Genomic DNA, 12145 nt, shown 5'->3' with positions numbered 1-12145 from the left:
TAATATCATCGTATAGAAGTGTGTGTTGCGTACACGGGAATAATAGAATTGGGGGGATAAAATAAAACTAGGTATTAGACTACCTTATATAACGGACAGCAGCAGTTTAGTAAGTAAAACTTTCGGGTACCAACCGAAAGAGCGAAGGTGCGAGCTTCGCCTGCCACAACACAGCCCAATATGTTTTTGGACACTTCCTTTCTTTCCAAAAAAACTCCTTTGTAGGAAAGTTTTGCATCGATAATTAACAAACCTATGATGGAGAGAAATTTTTTGTAATTTTTCTATTTATATATTATTCTGGCAGACATGTGTTATGCCGCATATTATTGAAGCTTGCAGGTTGGGAACGAGATACCTTCTTCTGTATTCCGAAGAACTGGTTTTTAAGATCGAAAGAGGATGGTCCTGTTTATTTACCCAATAAAATCAAAATAGAAAACAACTCGATCGAAATAATTTTGATCAAAATTAAGGTCCATAAGAGGGGTCTCCGTAGTCGCAAGGTAATAGAGTCTACTTTGACAAGCGAATGTATCCATACATCTTGTTGTGCCGCTTCATGAGGTGCTGGCTTCGTGAGCGGGCGGTGCAGAAAGACGCTACCAGGCGGTACGCTGGTGAATGAAAAAATGAAACACTTTTACTACCGGTAACCCTACCAATCCTGAAAGGATTGCGATGGTTTTTATGTCAATCATTTTATATTAGGAGTGTCACTTATATGGTACCTACTTGTTTTAAGGTTGTCTTTCAATTAAAAAATAAAAATTATTGACAACTTTGAAAGCACGTTAGAAAGTCAAATTTTCTCATAAATCTTTTTTCCATTGCTGTGCTTCACATGTCCGCATGACAATTTTCTACGCCATCTATTACCGTGATAACTATTATTTCCATAGCAAAAAAGTTAAAAATATCCGTTTCCTTATATTGCGACATTTGCCCCTATTTAGACTACCCCGATTTACACAATTATCACAGTCGAATCTCGCACACGATTTTGCTCAAAAAAAAAATGAAGTGAAAACGAAGGGGAAGAAGGAAAAAGAAGTCAAACTCATAAATTGATTAAACTAAAAGCCCCTCTAGTGTCAGATTAACAGTGCAAAATGCGGTATGTTGCATTAAATGATTATCACAGTAGTCTAAATAGTCATAAAAGCGGCAATACGCAGTAGAAGCAAAATACCGTGCGTCTTCATTGCATTGTTATCGCATCGCCTTTCCTTAAAAATATCTCAAACAAAAATCAGAGGGGTTGTCCCGAGCAGGAGCGAAGACCAAAATAATATAAAAACAATATCAAACTGTGTTATAATGGTATATTTTGTTATTAAATAGATATGGAGATACATTGATAACACATTTTGTTATTGAGTAGATATTTAAAACAGTGGTTGTAAAATGAGTTTAATAACTGGTTTTGTTATCATAGCTTTTTTTGGCCTTAAAAGAACATTCGACATATTTCATACAATTTTTTTTATTGATTAAAGAGATTTTAGATTATAAATCTTCTATAAAATGATTTTTTAATATCTCATATACTACTACATTTGTTACTTAATACCTTAACAATACTAAAATATGTTATTCTAAACTCTGAATACAGTCATGTTATTGCTTTGTTATTCAAACAACACAAGCAGTTATTCTTTTGGCCTTAAAGGAATAAAATTTTGTTATTATTTTTTGTTATTTTACCAACTATGTCAGCTAAAATAAGACCAAATTTTGATATGAGTTATTCGGTTTCCAATAACACATTTTGATATTATTTTGCTCTTCGCTCCTGCTCGGGGTGACAAGACACGACCGCATATCTATGACGCAGGACTACGTAAAAGTCTCTTTATAGTGATAGTAGCATGTATCCATGCATGTAATCTTTCGACTGTTTATGTATACATACTATATGCAGCATAAATACATGCTACATGCGTTGTATGAAACATTTACCAAAGTAGCAACATTGTATACGTCCAATCCTCAATATATTTCAGAGTTATTTCTAAGTGTATTTGGAAGCAATTTAACAAAATCAAGAACATACACTATTGCTTTCCTGCTACATTACAGTAATTAAAGATTGTTGTTATTACCAATCGTTTCACCACGTTGAAGGAATTTTACCAATTCAATCCCATTTTATCAACAGCACATCTTTTCACTACACTTCCTATGATACGTCAAACATGCGCTTCCACACAGAATTAAATTATAACCGAACACTACAGCTGGAGCGCACTTTTCCAACACAGATATTAAATTCGCGTAGATTTAATCGTCTCGCCGTAAAGAATTTGCAATCTGTTGAGTTGAGACCATGGACTTTATTCGTTTTTTTTGGCACACTTTCTTAACACAGACATCAAATTGGACCAGGTTTAATCGCGTTCGACAGAAATTTGTTGGCACGCGGAGAGCTTTGTCACTCTTTCTGGCATACTTCCCAATCAAGAACATCAAAGTGGTCTAGGTTTAATCGCGGTGTTATGAAATCTTATTGAGATGAGGGAACTTTGTCACTTGTTTTGGCTTACTTCCCAAGCACAGATATCAAATTGGTATAGGTTTAGATCATCGTCAAGAATCTTCCAACCAATCACGAAGCGAGGATTTCCAGTTGGACGATACTTCATTATTTTCAATTTTTCAATAGTACGTACTTTGATATCAATAGATTTCATTATTTCCGATCGATTGGCGTAAAAATATTTAAAATCGATCTAGAAACCGCTAAGCTATAAGCGTTCAAAATTTTTCATGTTTCGTGACGCTCGCGTTTTTCGATTTTTTGGAATGACACCCTATTCCAAACCTTGCCGTAAAACATAGTCCTACGTCAAAAACAAGAATTGTAATGTTTGACCTCATTTCAAAGTCAAGACAAATAACACGTGGTATAAAACACAAGAATTATACTGTACACTGAAGTCGCTTTTTACGCGACTATTTTTACGCGAATTTCGGAACTTACGCGGTTTTTAATGTGAATTTCGGAATTTTTACGCGGTTTTTACGCGATTTTCGGAATTTACGCGGTTTTTTACGTGAATTTCGGAATTTACGCGGTTTTTTACGCGATTTTCGGAACTTACGCGGTTTATACGCGTAAAAAGCGACTTGAGTGTATTTTTATGCGTTATTTTGTGTTGCAATTGAAATTAGAAATTTTTTGTTTGATTTGTGCATATTCGGAATTTTTCTTAGCTCATGGTGTGGAAATTTTCACTTTCCCGGGGACATTTGAACCTTTTATGGGCTATAAATTGTATTTTAACTCTTTTGTTAAGGTCTCTCAAAAATTAAACAAAATTGCTCATTTTGACACCTGAGAAGCTGAAATGTTATAACGTTTAACATCACGAAGGTACAAAATTTTGTTTGAATTTGAATATCAAAATTAGTACGTGGATACTCCGTCGTTCGCATGAGGATTAAAAGCGAATAGATAAATTAACGTCTTCTAAAAGGGTGCAAAAAATTGTTGTGAAATTAAATTAGTTTTTCTATGATACCGGCTAAGGCGACAGGCTGCCACAGATTGCACACAGATATCGACAGGGCCAGTGCGCGGTCAATCGATTTGAAAGTGAGCTGATTGCTGTCGCACTGCAATGTTCTATCCGGTTAAGCCTACTGGCACAAGCAGGTATGCGCTGCTGTAGTTCTAACAAACCGATTAGGTCGGCTTCATAAGACCGCGCTTGGTGAGGAAATCGGGTCCACCTCGCACTGCAACCGCTGCCAGGCCGCTAACGAGCGAGAATTGCTCTTAAAGGATGGCGACATCTCAGAGAAACTGGTCGCCGCTAGTCTGCCTGCGCCGACGTAAAGAAATTAGCGCACTACGGTAGTAGTTGGGCGGCTTTAGCGGCGGAGGTGACGGCAATTACCGGCGACAAGTTCGCAAACTTGTCCTCCGTGGTTGTCGGTGCCGTGAGCATGCGGTCAGATTTGTTCTAATGAAGTTAGTGCTAAAGGTGGCACCTTTCACCTTAAAACATGATACTCCTATGGAAACTCAACTCGATTGACGTTCGAATTTTTTCTCTAGTGACCTGAGTCGATTAAACCCTCATTAAGTATAAGCTTTTTTCTTATAACATAGTAACTGTATTCGAGTGTTTATTGAAACATGCTAATTTGGTTGTGCTTAATTAATGCTAATCATTGCTTGAATCTTTGTGTTTTGTTGATGGAAGTGATAAAAACTAGAAATTTGACGCGTCGTTTACGCGACCCAATTGTCTATCTCGTGCGAAGGTTTCTTGATGTACCCGGAAACTTAGAATGTATTATGCATGACCAAATATCGTTTGACAATCATCTGATTTATAATATAACACAAAAACGAATGCCGGAGCTGCACTTTCAAAAATCATCTTGCTATTGTCAACAATAACTTTCTTTCATCACCCACTAAGTTCAGTTTTGCATAAGTTCGTACCTTATTTAATAAAAGCCATTTATATCCAAAATACTGTTGGTGGCTACATAGGAACATATTTCAATGCAAGACCCAACAGAAGATTAACACTCTGCTACGAGTTTATGCTAGGGTACGGGGCTAGTTTCTGCGGTCTACTTCTATTTTGGGCCCACCCTCTGTTCTCTATATGCTATGCGAAACATTACTTTTGTTTCTTGCCAATACACTCTACTTTGCTTATAACTTGTATATTCGTTTTGTAGTGAGAATTCCTCAGATTCGTAAAACAAAAGAGCAAAAAGTGTCTAATTATTGGAAATTTGCCGAAAATATCATCCCATGCCCTATAGGTGTTTTGAATCCATAAACCACCCAAATAAGTGCTAATCAGTAGAAGTAAATAAAACGGATTCGGCCTATATTTCTTTCACATGCTAATGTGTATGCTAACACTGCTGAGAATCTAAAGAACGTATCACCGATTTGCAATGACTTGCAACGTAGAATCATTGGAACGGAAAACTCCGTACTATGCTCGTCATTTGGCCGGAAAGTTCGAGATTCGATACCCATAACAAGCAGGGCATCGAGACTAGGTCCGGCTGCATCGGAACGAACGTGCACACTTTTGTGTAATATTGCATAAAACAAGTTTGGCCAGTTCAGCTCGGAGCGGATCAAGGCTCTTAGCCATGTGCGAAGTTGTGACTACCGAAGCAGGCCAACGCTCCTCGATGTAAAGTAGGTAGGTATCATAGAATCGATGTTAGAACCAGACGATCTCTGCGTCTGCTTATTGGGCGCTCGGCTGCTGGCCAACAGCCGGAGACTAATGCGGACACACCGGTATGGTTGGTTGCCACTGAATCTGATATTTAGGTTTCGACACACGAGTCTCAGTTTTGCTTTCTGGCAGTTTTGTTAAACCGTTGCCGGTTGGGTAAAGTATGTATCTCCCTATATGCGGTTGCAGCATTTTCGACACTCTATTTATGAGTTTGCTGAAGCAACCAAATCGGTTTCTTGCCTGTGCTTTCGATTTATGCACTTGGTTGCGGAAGGAATCACATGTATGGATTATGACTTGTAGATGAGCTACCCTGGGCTGGTGAAATAGAGGGAGATTCAAGCGAAACATACAAAATATCTGTCTCTACCATATAAAGCAAATCCAACGATGCTGGAACTATGCTTATTTGTTTGGGTACAGGTAAACAGAGCAAGGTGATCTCCGGCTCGAAAACTGCCTTGCCAGCAACTTTTGCATTTCAGAGTGACGGCCAACGGTGGAAAGAATGCTTTTTACTCAAAAAATATATGGGCATAATCGATTTTTAAAGTTATAAGTCGTTCTTTGCAAGTTTTCTAATGCATCCTGTTTACCCTGGATACGTTTCGAGTCGAGCTACAACCGTCGAAATTACGTGGCTTCCAAACAAAAAACAAAACAGAACCGGTCAGCATTGAAGAAACATCTGTTGTAAACAGTTGTAAAATTTCTCAAGTGTAAGTGCGTTTTAGCCGGAAAAAAATATAAAATTCGATACTCTCCATGCTTATCACAGATTTTTGTCAGTCTACTATATGGAAATATAGAAGATTTTTTCCGTCCCACTAAATCTTTGTTTTGAGTTTTTGAGTTAATTTGGGGTGTAATATTAAAACATATGCTAGGAAAAAAGTTCCAGTTTTCACTCTTTGCGACCACTGTGCAAAGCTGTGCTTCTATATGGTATGCGGTTTGAGTTTAACTCGTTTATTTTTATGGTATTAATCCGTTGTTGTATTTTCTAGGTATATGCCGTATTCTGCATTGTAGTTTTTGCTTTATCTTTATTGAGTAAGCGATAAGCTTATGAGCGTGTAGGGCGCTATATCTATCTATCTATCTTCTATTCTATCGAGATATATATATATATATATATATATATATATATATATATATATATATATATATATATATATATATATATATATATATATATAAGTGAGCGTGAGTATGTTTGTATGTATGTATCCACCATAACTCCAGAACGTCTTGATCGATCTCCACCAAACTTGGCACACATATTGTTTGATATAAGGAAATCAGCACTGGGGGGTTGATAACAGGGGAAGGGGGGTTTGGAACAAGGGGGGAGGCCATAACTCCGAAACACCTGGACGATTCTTCATCGAACTTAGCACACATGTTCCTTTACATAAAAGAATCAGAGCTCAGGAGGTTGACAAAAGGGGGGGGGGGGGTTCATAACAGGGGGGAGTCCATCTCCGAAATTCCTGGACAATTCTTCAAACTTGGCACACATGCTCCTTGACATTAGGGAATCAGTACTGGGAAGTTGACAAAAGGGGGAATCCCTAGGGGGAGAGTGTAAAACGTCTTTAATAAAACGAAAAAAGGGGAGAGAGAGATCTAAATAAGTAAAAGGGGCATTTGAACCGATTGCAGTTCTGCAACTGACTTTGAGAAAAGAGGGGGTTCCCTTTGTTTTGTTTCCATTGTAGCGATTTTCATTGAGCAAACCGATGCATAATTAGCTACGTGACTCAAGGGGGAACTGACTGGGAAGGAACCGACATGTAGAGGGACGAGAAACGTGAGAGTAAATGTATGTTCCGGAACTTCTGTAACTGTTCTTCATCAAATGTCGTTTGTCAAACACCTGTTTTGTGGCATAAAACAATCAGCACCTAGGGGTTGACAAAAGAGACAGACGGTCTCTTACAAGGGGAGAGAAAAGTTCAACTCAGGGTTCCGAAAAGCATAGTCCAATACTTGCTCTTCAGTCCTTGAGTTACATCGAAGCGAATTCATTCCGCAGAGTGTTTTGGTGTACAGGTCTAATCGAACTCCTTAAAGCTTGAACTGCTATAGGAGTCTGAAGTCCGTTCTAATTTTTCCTTCATGATCAGCAAGCCATATTCATTCCAATAACTAACGCTCAACAATTTCCTCAATCTCGTTAATCAATCCTGGTGTTAAATCGTTGTAGTAACTCATCCGCTAGCTTTATCAAAATATAGCGCGTGGTTTTAGAAATTATTTTAAAATTGTTATCTTCGATTTTAAGGCCGAATGTTAGAAAAATTTGTTATTAAGTAGATATACCTATAAAAAAGGATTTCTGTCTGTTCCTTTTAGAATCGAAAACTACTGAACCGATCGGCGTGAACATTTGCATGTAGGAGTTTTTGGGGCTACGGAAGGTTCTCTCGATGGCAAAAGACCCCTCCCCCCTAAGAGGGGGGGGGGGCTCCCATAGGATTCTATGCCTATAAAAATGGATTTCTATCTGCTCTGTGTTCCTTATAGAATCGAAAACTATTGAACCGATCGGACTGAAAATTTACATGTAGGGATTTTTGGTGCCAGGCAAGGTTCTTATGATGGTTAGAGATCCCTCCCCCCACTAAGAGGGGGGGCTCCCATACAAATCTATGCATATAAAAATGGATTTCTGTCTGTCTGCCCGAATGTTCCTTATAGAATCGAAAACTACTGAACCGTTCGGCGTGAAAATTTGCATATAAGGGTTTTTGGGGCCAGGGAAGGTTCTTATGATGGTTAGAGAACCCTCTTCCAAATTTCCTTATAACTCGAGAACTAATCAAGTAAATGGAACCAAATTTAGCATGTGGGTGTTTTTGAAGGCAATTTTTTTTTTATAGTGAATTGAGACCTCTCTGCTCTTTAGAAGGGGAATAATGACCCCTCTCCTTTTTAAGAGGGGGGGGGGCTTCCATACTAAGGAAATACAAATTTCCTCATAACTCGAGAAGTAATCAAGCAAATGGAACCAAATTTGGCATGTGGGGGGTTTTGTAGGCAGGAATTTTTTAATGATGGTTTGAGACCCCTCACCCCTGTGGTAGGTGGTCGAGAAATTTTAGAATCTTTCATAAAACATGAATCAATAACAAGACCACCAAAAACTATCAATAGTAACATTAGATGATTCAGGGATCAGGGCGAGGCCGCGAGTGTTGCCTGCGACCTGCCGTCGGAAGCGCCGGCTACTGCGGGGCGGGGCAGCCCCCCGTAAAGATCACCTCTATCTAGGTTTATTTATTTTCCTAGATCTACTGACCTCTATTACTTTCCTTCAGTTGGGTCACCCTTGCGAAATGGTACTTTCTACGAAAAGATTTTCCGTGAAATGGTACATCCCACGTAAGGTTTTTTTCGCGAAATGGTGAAACTCTATATTCCGCGTTATAGTCAACCGAGAATTGGTGTTCCGCAAAATGGTATTCGGCGAAATGGTTTGTAATGATGGCGAATATATAAATGCAATCCGCTTTATTTTATCAGGATAAGCAATGGGGGGAGTTGTTTTCTACTTTATTGTGAGCAAAATTTGTATATTATTTGTATATACTCCCCAGAAACTTGCAAAACTCGAGACAAAGGTCATCCGCGATTCACGATTTATGTACAACACAGTTTAATTTGTGGCAAAACGTAGTTTGTCGGGTCAGCTAGTATTACAGGTATGCCTCCATAGTACGTACCCTCGATATTACGTACCCTCCATAATACGTACAATTTGCCTCGATAGTACGTACATTTTCCAGCAATGATTTTTTTTTATTTTCTATATAAAGCAGAAACTTTTTTATGAATATTTATGAGTCAATACAAGTAAATACGTATTCAATAATTCTAAATATTTGAATAATATCAGTTATTTCTGTTATGTAGAAACCATTATTTTAAAATTAAAAACAGTTTCTAAATAGTAAATTAATTAAATATACGTTCTAAATAACAGTTATTTTTTAGCATTCTGATTTTGCAGATTTTTGCTCAGGGAATTAACCTTTTCTGTGATGCACAATCTTTCCAACTGCGATGGGGGGAACAGTAGGTAATGTTATATTTGTTTGTTTGCAGATACTGGTGTTCGTCAAATACGTGTAATACGATTACTACCCATAAAAGCGTAACTGTCCCATATGGACAAAAGTGAAGTGTGGAAAAATGAGACTGCAAGCAACTGACTAATTTATAAATATATATGTTATATATATGCGTCATTATATAAGAATTATTTTACTTTCTTTGGAGGAAAAATCACGTTGCGCTAGTAATTAAACTATCCATATTAAATTTGTTGTAAAGTTAAACACAAATGAATATTTTTTTCAAAATTTCGAAGATTGGTCAGTTAAGTTTTTATTTACAAGCGCAAGTAGCAAAAATAAAAGCACGTCTGTTCCATAAAGCATAGCCTTGGGCAACATCTTTCTAAGATTTAACCCTTCTTTATCGACAGACTTCGCAGCCGGCTGTTAAAGTACAGGACAGTTACGGGGTTAGTGCAACAATCCTACTGACTCTATCTAGCAGCACCGCCTAGCCGAGATTCGAACATTTTAGCTTATATTGACAACTATGTACCAAACCTTTACCTAGATTTATTCGATTAAAATATGTAAATTTTCAATTTAGAGAGAATTTTGCAAAAAACTAAATGTTTTTGCATTCCTTTTGCTTTCCTTTTTACTATTTTTTAACATTTAATGTATTTTTTCTAAAAGAATTTTAAAATAAATAATTGCACAAAGAACCAATTGAATGGTGCTTGGGAGTAGCATGACATACTCGTTGTGCAATTTCTACTGATTCAATACTTTGAAAATTGACCAATAATGACGCCGGCCACGACCAAAAGGCTGTACTACATGGGAAAAGGAAGGAATATTAGTCCGATACTTGTTGTTGCTAGAGACCGCGGGTACCATTGCATCTCCACAAGTATCACGGGATAGGATTTATGTTAGTAGAGGAAGGTACAGATCAGGGTTCATTTTGGTAGATGATATGATCCAACGAAACAACGCGTCAGCGATTACATTTTATCTCTACTTTTCGCGATCACCATTGCAAATAAATAGTCGTTTAGAAAGCGTGTGCGACGTAGTTGGGCCTGAGTTCGTTTCGACGGTATGAATATTATGCCTTGGACATTTATTTCCGTAAGCAAAACATAAACTAGTCCCGCGCGAATCCACTGTGTGGGCGAATAATATTGCATCCCTCTTGTTAGATGAGGATGAGGTTTCTCGCAAAATTAAGATAACGACATCGAGGTGGTCATCAAAATCACGCGTTCTAATTCGTTTACAAACCGTTACATACAAAAATTTGCAGCTCTGCGATCTCGGCCCTTCACTTGAGTCAAATATTATTGTAAATTACAATGCAAACTACTATTCCAAAGTCCAAGCTACTGGCTCGAATTTAAAACTGGGTAATTGTCACCGCTACGAAAAAATTTTGTTGTCAAAGTTTTGCAATGAACGAGACACGAAAGCAAGCGATGCTGATCCCTCGCAATAAAATATTCCGAACTAGAATACCTCAAACACTATTAACGAAAACTGAGAATAAAAATTTGCTTCAATAATCATTAGAATTAAATTAGGAACATTGACCATTGCGAAACCATTCCAAATTCTTAGCAATTTTAATGAAAACGTAGATAATCACACATTGCTAACTGGTCACAATACCTGACAGCAAAAACCAGGAACAGTGAAACCAATTAACCATTTATTGAAGCAATTGGTTCCTAAGTTGATAAGCATTACCGCTTACCAACCCAAATATGTAGAGATACAGCGCCCTATACGCTCCCAAAATAATTATTTATTTTATAATATACTAGCTAACCCGACAAACTTCGTATTGCCACAAATTAACCTGTGTTGTACATAAATCATGAATCTCGGATGATCTTTGTCACAATCTCGAGTTTTGCAAGCCCCTCAGCGGGCGGCGCTTCCGACGGCGGGTCACCGGCAACACTCGCGACTGTCTCGTCCTGAATGATCTAGTGTTACTATAGATAGTTTTTGTGGTCTTGTATTGACTAATGTTTTATGGAAGAGTCTCGAATTTCTCGAGTTCGATTAGTTTTTGAGTTTCGCAAAAAATTCTGTTTTATTTGTATGAGAGTCCATATCCCCCTACACCAGGGGTGAGAGGTCTCTAACTATCGTAAAATAAATTCAAAACTCCAAAATCTCCCACATGCCAAATTTGGTTCCATTTGCTTGATTAGTTCTCAAGTTATAAGGAAATTTGAATTTCATTTGTATGGGAGCTCCCCTCTTAAAAGGGGAAGGGGCCGTAATTCACCATAGAAAAAATTTCTGCCATCTAAAATTCCCACATGCTAAATTTGGTTCCATTTGATTGATTAGTTCTCGAGATAAGAGGAAATTTGCATTTCATTTGTATGGAAGCCCACCCTCTTAAAGGGGAGATGGGCCATAACTCGCTTTCTAAAGAAGAGAGGGGTCTCAAGTCACCATAGAAAAAAATCTTGCGTCCAAAACCACTTACATGTCAAATTTTGTTCCATTTGCTTGATTAGTTCTAGAGTTACGAGGAAATTTGTATTTCGTTTGTATGAGAGCCACCCCTCTTAAAAAGGTAAGGGGTCCTAATTCATCATAGAAAAAATGGTTGCCTCCAAAAACACCCACATGCCAAATATGGTTCCATTTGCTTGATTAGTTCTCGAATTATGAGGAAATTTGAATTTCATTTGTGTTGAAGCACCCCCTCTTAAAGTTGGGAGGGGTCTTAATTCACCATAGAAAATATTTTTGCCTCCAGTAACCTCCACATGCCAAATTTGGTTCTATTTGCTTGATTAGTTCTCGAGTTATGAGGAAATTTGAATTTCATTTGTA

This window comes from Sabethes cyaneus, chromosome 3 (assembly GCF_943734655.1).
Source record: "Sabethes cyaneus chromosome 3, idSabCyanKW18_F2, whole genome shotgun sequence".
NCBI lineage: Eukaryota > Metazoa > Arthropoda > Insecta > Diptera > Culicidae > Sabethes > Sabethes cyaneus.
Note: the sequence above shows the minus strand (reverse complement) of the source record.